Genomic DNA, 16785 nt, shown 5'->3' on the forward strand with positions numbered 1-16785 from the left:
GTTGCTTTCTTAAGTGACTGGTTTTAGCTTTTGCATGGGGTAAGGTGTTTTTCGCCCCCATATTATTTGTTTTTGGGCCTAGTTTCTAATCAAAAAATTGGACCAGCAGTTGTTGCCTTTTTTTATTTTTTCCGTACTAATAAAAATAGCGGCATTGTCTTCATTGAGAGAAAAAAGATGTTGAGTCAGTGTCTACTGTGCAACACACCTCTTGGTTTGTGAAAATATGCAGGTATTAAGTGCATCAAGGTGTGGTTAACAACAATCAAGAAGGTCAAGTGAGAGGTTTGGATCGATGCACTACGAGCGGTGAATACTGAATATGGAGGCTTGGACCAAAGGACCAAGAGGCCGGACTACGGACCCGAGATGACTAGCACTTACCATGGTGATGAGTAAGAGCACACGTGAGATTGTGATAAAATTATGTTAAATGAAGTCAAGACCGGGATTGGAAGTCAAGGTGATACGTCGCGAGCAAATAGTGGGTCGTCGGGCCTAGGACATGGAGGACAGGGGTCAACATCGGAGGAGTTGCGTACTGGCTACACGGCCCTAGAAGGTTTGGCGGTTTTTGCATCAAAAACTGGAGTCAGAGTCGTTTTCAAGTTTGGACCTCAAAACCCGGGGAGATCTCGATGCTACACATGGCATTATTGGAGAGCTTGCATTGAGGCAAAGCAACTTCATGAAGGGACCATGGTCGTCCGATATATGGAAGACCTACTTAGATCATTTTGTTTCTAGTGGCCTAGTGGTTCACATGTGTAAACTTAGAGGTATTCTTGGAATGTGTAATAGCCTTATAAATAAAAATTGGTTGTCCAAGACAATTATCCGTTTCACTTTCTAATTTCCTAGGCTTATCCAAGCATGGGCGGATCCACAGTTGTGCCTAGGTATTCCCAGGCATACCCAACATTTTTGGGAAAATTTTAGTAGTTTGTAGAGGTATATACATGTATTATATAGTTAAGGCTCAAATTGCTATTCTTTGCTATATTTTGGCTCTATTCGCGTCAAACACAAAGAAGTCCACAGGCCACACCCGACCGGACGGCCCAATGGCCCATCTGGCCTTCCCACTCCCCAATCCCCATCCTCTTTCTTGACGAAAAATTCCCTAATTCCCCTTCGTGGAATCGCACTGCGCCGCAGCTAGTCTGCTCGTGCCCCCGCCCTTGCGGCCGTCGTGGCGCCACAGCCCGCCGCCACGCCCCGCACTGGAACATCGCCGGCCGCTAGCCTCCAAACCACCGCCCGCTCGCCGCTGACCGCCCGACCCGCCTCCCACTCGTTGTTCCTCCTGGGGCTCGGCGTGACCACGCGACCCGCGCGCAGGTGGCGCAGTGCGCTCGGGCTCGACGACGGCGCGGCCCACGCGGCACCAACTGCTCGAGCCCTTTGTTGTGACCTCGATTTGATTTCTTGGCCATGGGTATACTCTTCTCTGAAATCTTGGGTGTTGAGACTAGCGGTCTCAGATAGCGAGGAGGAGACAGAGGCCTCCGCCCGCCAAGCGTCGCCCTCAGGCGGAGGCTCGGGGGATAGGCACGACAGGTGGGCGTGTAGGAAAATGGCACGCAAAACTAGGGTTTCATTAATTCATTCACCATCCTCTTGCACTGTTATAAGTGTTCCCTATTTATAGGACTCAACTACTTCTTGACAGAATTTATTACAATGCTCCTCAACTGCTACAGTACATTCCTGGAATATTCCGCCACTAGTCTCTCGTTTGCGGGGCAATCCTGCCACACCATCTTCAAGTAATGGGCCTCCATAAGCGGCCGGCCCACCGTGCCTCGATCTTCGGCCCAGAGGCCTGGGTTCCCGACGCTGGCCTCCGTCTTCAGGGGCGCGCCGCTGCCTACGCGGGTCTCCGCCGGTCCAGTCGGAGACATCATCCGTAAGTCTCCGCCCGGCCACGCGGGGGCTATGCTGGCGCGCTCGCGCGACGGGCGCCTGCGCTTAGGTACCTGCACACACTTAGGCAAGATTGTTTGTTTGATTAGTTCGGGGGTAGGGCGGCTTCCGCCCTCATCGCCGGAGACGCCCGTCAGCCGAAGCGGGGCGGCGTCCGCCTGAGCGGCCGGAGATGCCTGTGCCTGGCCCGGGCGGAATCCGCGATAAGCTCGCTGAGCCTTGTGCAGCGCCCTATGAGCATAGCCAGGAAAGTTCCTTTAGTCAGCGCCAGATCTCCGCCCTGAGACGGTCGAAGACGCCTTGGTGACACCTTGCCGTCGGAGGCCTTCGCCACCCGCCGAGGCCGTGTTACAACACTGGGTCCGCCACTGTATCCAAGAGCAAGGATGCCCTAGAGAGAGATGTGCACCTCTTAGACTTTTCGTTCACAATAGTGGAAAGATGTGGGGAGGTAGGCTAATATGATATATAGATGAATTTTTTATTCTTTAATCCATATAAGATAATAAATTCGTGTGGAATTTATCTCTATTGTCTTCTCCCTTTGGATGATTTGTTTTTGTTCTTTTTGCGAATTTTTTTCAGCCTTTTCTTGGTGTTCTTTTTTGAAGTTGTACTAGATCATTTGGAGGTGATTCTTGGGCCTATGAACATGGGTGCTCGGCTAGACCCCAGCACAAGAATTAGTATAGAGAGGAAAAATTGAGGCTTCTATTTATCCCTCTCTGATCGTCTGCTCCAGTAATCCAATACTTCTTTGGGCTGACAAATGTTGTTTCATTCAAATCATCGAAAGGTTAGCACGGACTAGATTTTAATTTCAAGAAGGAAACCGTTTCACGGGTATGTATTGCGCCTGGCATTTGATGGTTGTTCTAGAACAGGAGAGTGATTCGAGCCCAGGTAGCCACAGAAATTAAATTATCGACCGTTTGCAAACTCAATGGGCCATTTTCAAAGCGCACTCACAACACAACAAACAGCCCTTCACTTGACAACTTAGTGGGCCGTTTCCGATCAAAGGCCCGCCTGGCCATGATTTGTATCGGACCAAATCAATGACGACGTACTGCCACCGGGGCCTTCCTCGATGACGGAGATCCTCTGACTTTAATTTGGGCTTCCAAAGGCAGAGATCGATGAACATTTATATTATTGATGATCATCGTCCTTGGTAGAGTAATTATTTACAGCGTCATCGATGAACAGTGTGATTAAACAACAGCTAGCGTCAGAACGAAGCGGTGTCTGTCAGTGGATCCGGCTCCAAACCCCCACATGTACAGGCATGCATGCCATGTTGCCCTGCAAAATGCAATTGACTCTAGAGGAATCGCGCGTGCTTATGTACGTGGGCCTCGTTCTAAGTTAACTGCATTCTGCAACTGGTAGTGTACGCATGCATCCTGACATGTAACCAGCAGGCAGCAACCAACCATCGTTCCCCGAATGCATGCCCACCAGTGGCCCAACTTGCTCTCAGTCTCACGTTGCTCCATGCTATGCATGCATGGTTGCCTACTTGCGTGCAGTTCGATTGGAGAGACAGTACGGTTCCTCGGTCCTCACGTTGCAAGTGGCCTGGACGCGAATGCACATCATCAACCATCTATGTGTGTTTTTTTCCAGAATTATATTAGCTTTGGCCTGACACACGTGCTGTCTAATTCAAATCATCGAAGACTATCATAGCATAGCATGGTCTAGATTTTAATAATTTCAACAAAAAAAAAAAGGAAACCGAGGTCGGTCTACACGTAGGGTTTAGTCCCATGCAACTCGCACCATGCCTCTGCCTAATGAACCGTTGTTGTATTTCTGCGCCTGGTGTTCGATGGTTCCTGAAGAACAGGGAGGGATTCGAGCAAGCACAGGCCACAACCACAAGGACACAGCACAACAAACAGCCCTTCACTTGATGACAACTTAATGGACCGTTTTCGATCAAAGGCCGGCCTGGCCATGATTTGTATCGGATCAAATCAATGACGTACGTGGTGTCACCGGCCTTCCTCGATGACGGACGGAGGAGCTCATCAGGTACGGCGACGCCGACATGCGGGCCTGCTCCTCCATGGGCCCCGAGCTGGACAGCCACTCGGTGACGTAGCTGGGCTTGGTGAGCGCCGCGGGCACCTCGGCGTCTCCAACAAGCATGGACACTCAGCCACCCTGGACATGGACGGCCGCTGCCGAGGTGAGCTCTGGATGCACAGGAGGCCCACGCGGATGGCACGGAGAACCTCTCGGCTATCGAATTCCGTCAGCCTGGGGTCCACAACGTCCAGAGGATGGTCTCCCTGGTACAGTCAGTCTGTTTTAAGTTCAACCAAACACACCGTGGTTCGCTGCGTTATTAGAGTAAAGAATGAAACAAACAATTTTAAATATACGGTTCCAGTATTTAAGATCCACGATAAAGCCGACATGCTAAATTTTAACATCATGCGAGGTGGCCGCTAGCATATTAAGAAGGTCTTATAAGTGACACTCTGACTAATATATAATTTTTTATGAAAAATGTATCTCTATATATTTCAAACCGAAACAAGTATATACTTCCTCTATTCCACAATGGTAAGCTATCTGATATAGAGATAAGTCAAATTTTACAAATTTTGACTAATAATTAATATTCAAATTAAATATAAATTAATTCAGGATATGAAATTTGCACCAATAGATTTGTGTTTAAAGTGCCTTTGAGATGATAGTGATGTTTTAGAAAATGACAATATATTGTTAGAGAAATTAAGATTTAAAACCTATTTTGTATGACTTTTTCCTATATAAAATACGCTTATCATTTCAGGACGGAGGGAGTACATACAATTCTTTATATTGGTGGTCAAAACTAAAATTGTTACCCGTTTTAGAAGAGGGCCGCTAGAGTAGAATTCTTCTTGAACAAATGATATTGTGTGTCAAGGGGAGTGCTATAGAAACCTTGGCGAACTAAAACTAGAATGATATATGCAGTTTATTAGTTATTCATTCCATCTTTTTCTCGTGATTTAGTTATGTAAAAACTATGGCTAAGTGTTTATTGAAAAATCTTATCAACAATCACAAGCTTTAATGTTATATCCCCATATAACTCAATGTAGTTTTTTTTTTTCAATTAGTCAACAAACATAATAAAAAATGCAATATTGTCTCATTGGTATAAATTTATAGTGTCCTTACCCATTCTAAAAGATAAGCCATGTCTTCGTCAAGCCTGTCATCATAGTTTTGCCTTCCAGCTATCGTTTCCAATATGACGACACCAAAAGCAAACACATCAACTTTCTCAGTCATATGACCTCTCATGGCGTACTCAGGTGCAAGATAACCACTTGATAGAAGAGCAAAAATGATGTTGTTAGCTCATAAATTTATGAAAATGATGTGTAAAAATAAAGGGGCCAAGATGCAAATGTCCTTACAAAGTACCGGCAACTTTTGTGCTAACATGTGTCTTCTTATCATCATAAAGTCTGGCGAGCCCAAAATCTGAGATCTTAGGGTTTAGATTGGCGTCAAGTAAGACATTACTGGCCTTTTATGTCCCTATGCACAACACGAATGCTAGACTCTTCATGTATATAAGCTAGACCTCTTGCAATGCCTAAACATATCTCGAAGCGTGTTGTCCAATCTAGGTTCAATCTCCCACTTCCTGGAAATTAATGATAAGTTATACAGTGAACCCCACGAATTACAGGTTGCGTCAAATTTAATGAAGGTTTACCAAACAAGGCTTTATCAAGACTTCCATTCTCTAGGTACTCGTAAACCAACAACGGATTTTTGCCATCAAGGCAGCAACCATACAACTTCACGAGATTACGGTGTGGCACTTGTGAAATAGTTTCTATTTCAGCTATAAATTGCGTCTTCCCTTGACGAGATGTTTCAGATAGTTGTTTTACTGCCACCATGCTCCCATCGGTCAGTTTAGCCTACCAAAAAAGTGTCATTTTTTAAGAATGCAACTTTCAAACATCTCTTTACCATACATATACCACAATGGACAACATCAACATACTGCTAACTTTCATTTTGGCAACCATATGCAGAAACTAGAAAATAGAACTACCAAAAAGTAACAAAAAAGTAAAGTGGTAGAGAATGTGTATATAAATTGATTTTATTAAGAGAGTGGCATAAGTGTTACCCAACCTAGCCAGCTTTGCAAAAAGAAAGAGGACTCTGTTGTGCATAACTTATCTCTACAGTATGGGAAACTTAAGTTTAGAGGAAAACTTCATAGCAAATTCACATTCATGTGTACAACAAATGAACTAACCTTATAAACTGATCCATATCCTCCTTCACCAAGAAGGTTAGTGGGATTAAAATTATCACTAGCCATCCTTAGTTCTCCATAGCTGTAATTGAATATACTAGATCTTCCAGCAATTATGTATAGCTCTACAAGCATAAGAAAATATAAATTCATGAGTATAACCTTTTTGTCCAATTTAAGAATACATTGTGAGCCTAGCACATCATTTACCATGTTTCTTGGATGATGATTTTCTTGTTTTCTGCCTCCAGATGTAGAGTCCAGAAAGCACTACTAGTCCTAAAGTTGTTGCCCCAACCACAACTCCAACAGTTACACCTATATGCTTTGTCTGTGTCACTCTATGTGATATAGGTTTGAAATCTGTCACAAAAATCCCCTTGTTAGGAAAATGTGATCATATAACCAACTTTGCATATTATGTTAAGTGTTTATGAATTTTCACTTTTCTATTTGAATGTATATATATGAGAATTTAGAAAGGTTCAAAGTTGATACGTTTCAATAATATATTAGGTGTGTAATTGTTGGTTCATTTAGTTATCAATTTTGTCACAGTAGGAACTATATAGGCATCAGTTTACACCAAGAAAATTATCAAAACAATATAATAACAATGGTTAGTAGCTATGGGAAGTACTTGGAGTTGCACTCAAAACAGAGATCATAGGCCCATAGTAGCCTCTAGTAGGTATGCAACAAGTGCCCTTGCCAGCCCAGAAGAGATGAATCTCAAGGAAGTTTCCAGTGACAGGAACAATATATTGCTTCTCGACCGCAATGTAAGATTTCCCTCCAGCTGCTTTCTTTATGTCAAAGTTCTGCACCTTACGCTCACCCTTACCAAAACATGAATAGATTTTTTTTAAAAACTTTTCCAAATGATAATAAGCAAATAAACAACCCAAAAGTCTAGGTTAGAACCTACTTGGACATAGATATAAAAAACCCATCTCCCTACACTCTTCCAAGTCTGCGAGTCTTCAATGTCCATTGTGGCAGAACTACCCGAAATAGCACGCTTCCGGAGGCGCTCGTCTTCCACCAGACACTAAGCGCCCCGAACGTAAGCTACACCGGATGGTTCCGTCGAGCACACCACAAGGGAGAACTCGAATAATCCACGTTTTTCCTCCAGGATCCAATAATGAGAACGAGTTTACAATACTTAGTCAATTTCATACAACGAGAGTTCTTAGAAAGATATTATTATAATACTAAGTTCAGAGTGTGGAATTTAAATAGCGGAATTACAATAAACATCTAACGGTAGAATACAAAGATCTATCTGTGCCCATCAGAAGAATCCTCTACACAATAGCTACTCTTCAAGCAGCACCTGCAACAGGGATAAATAAACCCTGAGTACACAATATACTTGCAAGACTTACCCGAGTAGTGAGAATAATTCCCTGACTCCAAAGAATATGATAAACTTTATGGGTTGTTAGGTTTCCTTTTTGTGGAAAGCAATACTAATAGTGAATCCTTATGTATGTTTCTTATTAGCAATCATGATTAGTTCATTATCTAACCATTCTAGGTAAGCACGTGTTCTACTTTCAAGCAAGAGTTGAGCAAACAGGCCCATTTCACCATCTTTCATCTTCTAGTTCTTACTACGGTGCTAGATTGTAGACAAGTCATACCGGATTACTCGGCGATTCACAAATCAATGTGCCCAGCTGGGTACCCCAAAACACACGCCCCACTTGTACCCCAGGCACAAGCAGGACCAACCCATCACTCTTCTGTCAAGGGGTTTAGGTCCCCATCCAAACTTGGACTCCAAGCCCCCATACCTGAGTCCCGGACTCAGTGTGGTGCTTAGACCTCCACCATCCCCATCTCCAATCAGTCGGTCCGAAAAGAGCCGAAACCCACAACAAGAGAGCAATGAGCCTTCCCTGCTGAAAGCATCTAGGCCCCTAGTTGGGTTTCGGTGATTAATGACAATACATGATTACTGTGACTAACGTGTGTTTTGCAGAGGCAATTAAGTTAGGTCATGGTAATGGAAATTGATTAGGCAATCATGGTTGTCATGCCCCTACGATGGAAATCATTTCGGTTTTCAAAGGATGGACGACAAGGTTAAGGATGGACTAGTTCTAAGTGTAGTTTGGTGTTGAAGAGACACTTAGAGTAGTTTAGGACTCTGTTTTTCCTTTGGTCATACTATTAAGGGAGGTATGAACTAGTAGCTTGACCTAGGTGAGTCTAGTGGGTTAGGTGTGGCGCACACTGTCAAATCTAGCACTAGGTAGCTCCTAAGTAGCCCTAAGATCAATTGGAGCAAACTTCATTCACATATTGCGAGTTGGAGTGAATGGAGGGTCGAATGTTGACCGAACGCTGGTTTTGGTGTGACCGGACGCTGGCGCAGAGTCCGGTCAGTTCATTTGATCAAGGAGAAGTCATCTGGTTGCGACCGGACGCTGAGTGAAATGTGACCGGACGCTAGGTGTCAGAGTTCGGTCAACTCCAGTAAGGTTCTAGAGAGGGAGAATCCTGATCGGACGCGTCTGGTCAGTGCTGACCGGACGCTGGGTGCCAGAGTCCGATCAACATCAGTAAGGTTCTAGAGAGCAGTTTTTGTGACCGAACACGTCCGGTCAGTGCTGAACGGACGCTGGTCAGTGTTCGGTCACAACTTAATGGCTCTATGGTGGGGAGAACTGACCGAAGCGTCCGGTCAACTTGACCAGAGCGTTCGGTCACCCCGTAGAGGCACATAACGGTTCGTTTTGAATGAGGGGTTATAAATACTTCATCTATTCACTCAAGGGATTATTTTTGCTCATTTCAACAACTGAGAAACACCCTTGAGAGTGCCAAGGAGAACAAGGTCCTAGTGAGGTGATTGAGATTTGAGAATCCAAGAGAGAGGCCTCATTAGTGAAAAGAGAGTAGCAAGTATGCATCCACCCTTCTCATTAGGCTTGTTGTGGTCAAGTGAGAGTTCTTGCTTGTTACTCTTGGTGATCGCCATCACCTAGATGGCTTGGTGGTGATTGGAAGTTTAGTGATCATCCGTTGGAGCTTGTGGATGACCCAACTCAAGTTGTGAGCGGTTGTGGGTGATACACCGTGATGGAGTGTCGAAGAATCAACCCGTAGAGAGCACTTGAGTAGGATTGTAACTTAGATTGCAAAACTTTTGTGCGGTAGAATATTAGAAACACATTCTAGGCATAAGGGGTGAAGTGGGCTAAGTGTAGGGTTTAATTATTGCAAATAATTTTAGAATTAGCCCAATTCACCCCCCCTCTTAGGCATCTTGATCCTTTCAATTGGTATCAGAGCCTCGTGCTCACGTATTTAGGCTTAACCGCCTAGAGAAAGATGTCTCACGAGGATGGTCCTCCTCCTATCTTTGAGGAAGATGATTTTCCTTATTGGAAAATCCACATGGAGGCGTATTTAGAAGCTCTAGATGTTGGAATACTTAGAGCCGCCTCACAAGGATTCCCAAAATCTCAGGATCCACGCACCTTCAAGGCGATGAAGTGAACTACGAAAATGGAATGCAAAGGCTAAAAACACCATCTTTAGAGGCCTTTGCAAAGATGTGTTTAACCAGGTGAGGAACCACAAGGACGCCCATGCACTATGGTCGGACATTTGTGCGCTCCATGAGGAAACTAAGAGCGAGCGTGAGGAACGCTATGATCTTGTAATGAAAAAGCTTAATTCTTTTGAGATGCTTCCTAAAGAAAGTGCTAATGAAATGTACTCATGCTTAAATGTTCTTGTAGACGAAATCAATGGGCTTGGACTCACTCAAATGCAACCATCTGATGTCATAAGAAAAATCTTGAGTGTCCTCCCCATTGATAAATATGGGCATATTGTGACCGTGCTTCATCAAGGTGATCTTTCCACCGCTACATCAACTCAAATCTTGGGAAAGATCAATGCTCATGAGATGTACATGCACATCACACCACAAGGTGGCTCATCCTCTACCAAGAAGAAAGACAAAGACTTAGCATTCAAGGCTAGCCAAGAGAAGGGCAAAGCAAGAATTGAGTATGAGAGCTCAAGTGATGATGAAGTTGATGATGCAAGTTTTGCTCTCATGATGAGAAGAACCGCCAAGATGCTAAAGAAGCTCAACAAGAATGGCATCAAGTTTGATGGCAAGAAAAAGAAGTTCTTCACTAGCACTAGAAGGAAGCCAATCTCCGAGATGGATTGCTACAATTGTGGAGAACTTGGTCATCTAGCTCATCAATGCACCAAGCCCAAGAAAGACAAGTACAAGAAGAAGTACAAGGGCAAGAAAGATGACTCAAGTGATGAAGATAATGATGAGAAGAAGAAAAACAAGTCATACAAGAAGAAAGATGGTAAGAAGAAGAAAATTAAGGCATACATCGTCGATGATTGGCTCACGGACATTGACTCATCAAGTTGCTCATCCGATGATGATAGTGAGAACGAGAAGGTGGCCGCTATTGTGATTGACTCTTCATCATCTTCACTGACACCACCGCTATCATCCTCACACCTATGCCTTATGGCCAAGGGTGAACGAAAGGTATCAAATGATGATGATAGTAGTGGTGATGATCATGCTAATAATGATGATAGTGATAGTGATGATGATGAATTTGAATCACCTTCATATGATGATCTTGTTAAATTGCTAAATCAATACACTAAGATCATTAGAAAGTCAAGAGCTAATAATGAAAAGCTTGAAATTAAGAATGACGCTCTTTTAGCTAAATGTGACATAGAGGAAAAGGCTAGTGTTGAGCTTAGAGAAGCAAATGATGCTATGTCATCCAAACTCAAGGAGCTCAAATCTTCTAAGAAAGAGCTTAAAGATAAACATGATAAACTTGAGGGGATGCATAAAGAGCTCATCACTAGCTACAACATGCTAAAAGAAGAATATACAAACCTCAAGGTTAATCATGATAATCTTGTTATCCCTCATGAGTTTTTATCCAATGAGCCACATGATGCTACTAACGATGTTGTTAAGATTGATATAGCTACATCATGTGATGATTTGATTATTGAGAGTATTGAGCAAGGTTCTAGTAGCAAAGGCAAGCAAGTGGTTGAGTCCAATGACTATGATGAGTATGTCAAGATCAAGAATGAGAATGAGAAGCTAAAGAAAGATCTTGAGAAGCTATCAACCACCAACACCATTGTGTTAGAGAACCTTGATCATGATTATGATGTAGAGCTCAAGGAAGAGAATGAGAAATTCAAAGAAGAGAACAAGAAACTAAATATGGAGAAAAATCATGATGAGCTAAAAGAAGAGAACAAGAAGCTCAAGTTGGAGAAGGAACATCTCAAGATTGGCTTGAGCAAGTTCACAAGAGGCAAGTATCTTCAAAGTGAGTTACTCATGAACACCGTCATGAAGATGGATAGAAGTGGAATTGGATATTTGGCAAATCAAGAGAAGAAGGCTCAAGCTCAACAACAACACAAGTCATAGCCAAAACCAAAGAGGTGTTTTAAGTGTGGACAAGAAGGCCACTTTGCCCATGAGTGTCAAACTCCACCACCACAACCCTTGCCCAAGCATGCTAGACCTTTTACTTTCAATGCTCATTACATGCTTAGAAAGGATTCTAGTGGTAAAATGAAAGTCATGTACTTAGGATCTCCCAACAAGAATAGGCCTAAGAAAATTTGGGTTGCAAAGTCACTTGTTGAGAAGGTCAAGGGCCCTCAACAAGTTTGGGTCCCTAAAGCTTGATCGCTTGTGTGTAGGTGAACTACAAGACCAGTGGAAGTCATTGGATAATTGATAGTGGTTGCACACAACATATGACCAGTGATCCTCGTATGTTCACCTCACTAGATGAAGAAGTAGATGGCCAAGAAAGAATTATATTTGGAGATAATTCAAAGGGCAAAGTCAAGGGATTGGGCAAAGTGGCAATATCAAATGATCATTCTATCTCAAATGTGCTATATGTTGCTTCTTTGAGCTTCAACTTGCTATTTGTTAGACAATTGTGTGATCTTAGCTTCCAATGTTTGTTTACCAAGAAGGAAGTGGTTGTATCTAAGAAAGATGATGATCAAGTGATATTCAAGGTATTTAGATACAACAATCTATATCTAGTGGATTTCACCTCCGAAGATGCTAACTTGAAAACTTGCCTATTCACCAAAATATCACTTGGGTGGCTATGGCATAGAAGACTTGCTCATGTTGGGATGAGCTCACTCAAGAAGCTTATGAAGAATGAATTGGTGAGAGGGTTGAAGGATGTAAAATTTGAGAAGGACAAACTTTGTAGTGCATGTCAAGCCAGCAAGCAAGTTGCAAACACTCATCCTACAAAAGCTTTCATGTCAATAATAAGAGTCCTAGAGCTCCTTCACATGGACTTATTTGGACCAACAACATACAAGAGTTTGTGAGAAAATCTTTATTGTCTTGTGATTGTTGATGACTACTCAAGATATACATGGGTGTTCTTCCTTCATGACAAGACTGAGGTTGCTTCATGCTTCAAAAAGTTTGCGAAGAGAGCACAAAATAAATTTGAAATGAAGCTCAAGAGGATTAGAAGTGATAATGGAAAAGAGTTTGACAACACAAACATTGAAGCCTATTGTGATGAAGTTGGAATCAAGCATGAGGTCTCCGCAACATACACTCAACAAAATGGCATAGTAGAGAGAAAGAACCGGACACTCATTACACTTGCAAGAACAATGATTGATGAGTACAACACACCCAAAGCTCTATGGGCGGAAGCTATCAACACTGCATGCTATGCATCCAACCGCCTATTCCTTCAAAAGTTCCTTGGCAAGACACCTTATGAGTTGCTCAATGGGAAGAAGCCGGATGTCTCCTTCTTTAGGGTGTTTGGTTGCAAATGCTACATCTATAAGAAGCGGCAACACCTAGGGAAGTTTCAAAGACGTTGTGATATTGATTTTCTTGTTGGTTACTCATCAAAGTCCAAAGCATATAGAGTATTTAATCATGCCCCCAGCTTGGTTGAAGAAACATATGATGTGGAATTTGATAAATTTAACGGCTCCCAAGGAGCACATGAGAATCTTGATGATGTAGGTGATGAACCATTGAGGGAGGCTATGAAGAACATTCTGGTTGGAGACATCAAGCCTAAAGATGATGATGATGATGTACAAGTGATTGATCCACCTTCTTCATCAAGTGTGCCACAAGATGGTGATAAAGATGAGAGAGTAGAAAATGAAGATACTCATGTCTCTCATGATAAACGGTGGCACAAGCACAAGATGTTGATGCTCCACAACCTCCCCCTCAAGTGGTTGATAGAAGAAATTCACCTCTACTACAAGCTTATCCACAAGATCTCATCATAGGGAGTCCTTCAAATGGTGTAATGACTCGATCTCAAAAACTTGCTTCATTTATTGAACATTACTCTTTTGTCTCTTGTGTTAAACCTAAGAATGTAGAAGAAGCTCTTCAAGATTCCAATTGGACAAATGCCATGCATGAAGAGTTGAACAACTTCGCCCACAATGAAGTTTGGACTCTTGAAGAGCGACCACAGGTGCAAAAGTCATTGGAACAAAGTGGGTGTTTTGCAACAAGCAAGATGATCAAGGCGTTGTTGTGAGGAACAAGGCAAGACTAGTTGCAAAGGGGTTCTCTCAAGTTGAAGGTTTGGATTTTGGAGAGACTTTTGCACTGGTTGCAAGACTTGAAGCCATTTGTATCCTCCTTACATATGCATCGCATCATGAAATGAAACTATATCAAATAGATGTTAAAAGTGCATTTTTAAATGGCTTTATAAATGAACTAGTCTATGTTGATCAACCTCCTGGGTTTGAAGACCCTAGATATCCTAATCATGTTTATAGGTTATCCAAGGCGCTATATGGGCTTAAGCAAGGCCCAAGAGCATGGTATGAACGCCTTTGGGATTTCCTCATTGAGAAGGGCTTCACCATTGGGAAGGTCGACACCACACTATTCACCAAGAAGCTTGATAGAGAGATCTTCATTTGTCAAGTATATGTTGATGACATCATCTTTGGATCATCAAATGAAGATTATTGTAAAGAGTTTGATGAATTGATGTCGAAGGAGTTCGAGATGTCTATGATTGGAGAGCTTACATTCTTTCTTGGGTTTCAAGTCAAGCAAATGAGAGAAGGGATTTTCATCTCTCAAGAAAAGTATACCAAGGATCTTCTCAAGAGGTTCAATATGGATGAATGTAAGCCAATCAAAACTCCAATGCCATCTAATGGACATCTCAACCTAGATGAGGGAGGTAAAACGGTTGATCAAACTCTCTACCGCTCTATGATTGGTAGCTTATGCTCTATGATTGGTAGCTTATTATATTTAACCGCATCTAGGCCCGACATCATATTTAGTGTGTGTATGTGTGCTAGATTTCAAGCTAATCCTAAGGAAGCTCATTTGATTGCCGTTAAAAGAATCCTTAGGTACCTTAAGCACACACCAAGCATTGGCCTTTGGTATCCCAAAAGAGCTAGATTTGAATTAGTTGGCTATTCCGATTCGGATTATGCCAGTTGCAAAGTTGATAGAAAAAGCACATCCGGAGGGTGCCATTTGCTTGGTAGATCACTTATGTCTTGGTCCTCAAAGAAGCAAAATAGTGTGGCTTTGTCCACCGCTAAAGCGGAATACATTGCCGCGGGTGCTTGTTGTGCACAAATACTTTACATGAAGCAAACTTTGCTAGACTATGGTGTAGTTCTAGAAAAGGTACCACTTTTGTGTGACAATGAGAGTGCAGTAAAGCTTGCTAATAATCCGGTTCAACACTCTCGCACCAAGCACATAGATATCTGCCATCACTTTCTTAGAGATCATGTTGCTAAGAATGATATTTTATTAGAAGGTGTAAGGACTGAGGATCAATTGCCGGATATCTTCACTAAACTGCTAGATGAGGCTACATTTTGTCGGTTGAGAAATGAGCTCAATGTGCTTGATTTTAGTAACTTTACTAGAAAATGAGCTTGTGTTGTCCCTTGCATTGCATTGTAATATACAACATGTTTAATTTTTGGTAATGCATTTAGAGCTTGTCTAACATGGTTAAGATAACCGCCGAAAAGCGTGTGAAGAAGCTTAACCTTGGATCAAACTTGACAAGCAACTAGAATTACTTTCAAGTATTGCATTGCATATGCATGAATGTTGTTTTGTCGTTTCTCTTCAATTACCCTTTTATTGCCTATTTTCTTAAAAAGAATTATAGCCTAAGGCAAAATACTTTGAAAATTTTGAAGGTTTGAGAGAGGTCACTCACATCAGTCCCAATTGGTGCTTATTTGGGTCTTATTGAAGTTGGGACTTGATTGGAAACAGGCAGCATGAAGGAACTTTGAAGATTTGCTAAAAAAGAGTGACCGAACGCTGCACCGAGCTCTGATGTCTAGCGTCTAGTCAGTTCACAGGTGGTGAACCATTGCTGTGAAGGAGTGACCAGATGCTGAAACAGTTCTTTCCCTATGTCTGGTCAGATGGCGTTCCTATGTCTGATCAAGCGAAGAAGAAGATCTAAGGATCGACCAGACTCTGGCTACGTCTGGTTAGTGGTGATCGAACGCGTCCGGTCACGACTCGAGAGGTTTTGAACCTCTCTGGAGTCGACCAGACTCTAGGTGGCAGCGTCCGGTCGTTGTCACCGGAGCGTCCAGTCAGTAGAAAACGTACGAGTTTCGAACTCTTTCTTCTTTCCTTATCCGTTACGTCTGGGGGCCACCATATAACGCCGTGACTTTCACCTAATCCCCACCATCTGAATCACCCACACCGACATTGCTGCTGTGCCCTAGCCATGCCTCCACCGCTCGCCATGCCGCCCTACTCCCACGCCCGTGCTACCTAATCGAGCCGCTTTGCTCCGCCATGACCTTGCCCCACGCTCGTGCCCAACGTCCGCGCTCGCGCCTTCACGCCGCGCGCCGCCTCTAGTCCCACGCATCGCCCATGCCTTCTTTGCGCCGTCTGTCGCACCGCCTCCCGTGCCATCTTCCCACACTGCTTGCCTGAGCCATGAGCCCATGATCTAGTGCTGCTATGCCCCAACTCAGACATGCGCCCACACTGCATCCTCACTGGAGCCCCTGCTGCCATCACCAGCGTCTCCATCACCGTGCCTACATTATGTCGATTGGCCACCGCATTGCAACCCTTACCCTAGGCAATTCCTAGTGGTTCCCCGTGATTCGTTCCTCTACTCTTCGGTTCGCTGGTTCGTCAGGTAGCAAGCCATCGCCTCTAATTTCGCATCTATTGCTTGCTTCTTAGGGTTTCGTATCTCTAGATGTATATTGAAATTATTCATATATCCGATCTATTCTAACATGCAGTGAGTCGGTGTTTCCGAGGTTACTTTGGTAATTGACAGTGAACTCGGGGCCAAGCTCGCGAGTACGGATCAAGGCCAAGCCTCGGAAGTGACAGTTGGCAGTTGTTTCTTGTTAGTGGCAATTGTTCTTTTCAGCTCTAGCAATGGCATGTGTCAAGAACGACGGAGGTGGTCCAGGTGATGAGGATCCAAGGCCTCCGCCTCGCTTGCCTGCTGATG

At 43.4% G+C, this 16785-nt stretch overlaps 1 pseudogene; it reads right to left on the reverse strand.

Moving 5' to 3' along the window:
* Positions 1–1123: 1123 nt before the first annotated feature.
* LOC136496112 (probable LRR receptor-like serine/threonine-protein kinase At1g56130) overlaps positions 1124–16785 on the reverse strand; it is a 67950-nt pseudogene continuing 52288 nt past the window's right edge.

The sequence above is a fragment of the Miscanthus floridulus genome, chromosome 12, assembly GCF_019320115.1.
Source record: "Miscanthus floridulus cultivar M001 chromosome 12, ASM1932011v1, whole genome shotgun sequence".
Classification (NCBI taxonomy): domain Eukaryota; kingdom Viridiplantae; phylum Streptophyta; class Magnoliopsida; order Poales; family Poaceae; genus Miscanthus; species Miscanthus floridulus.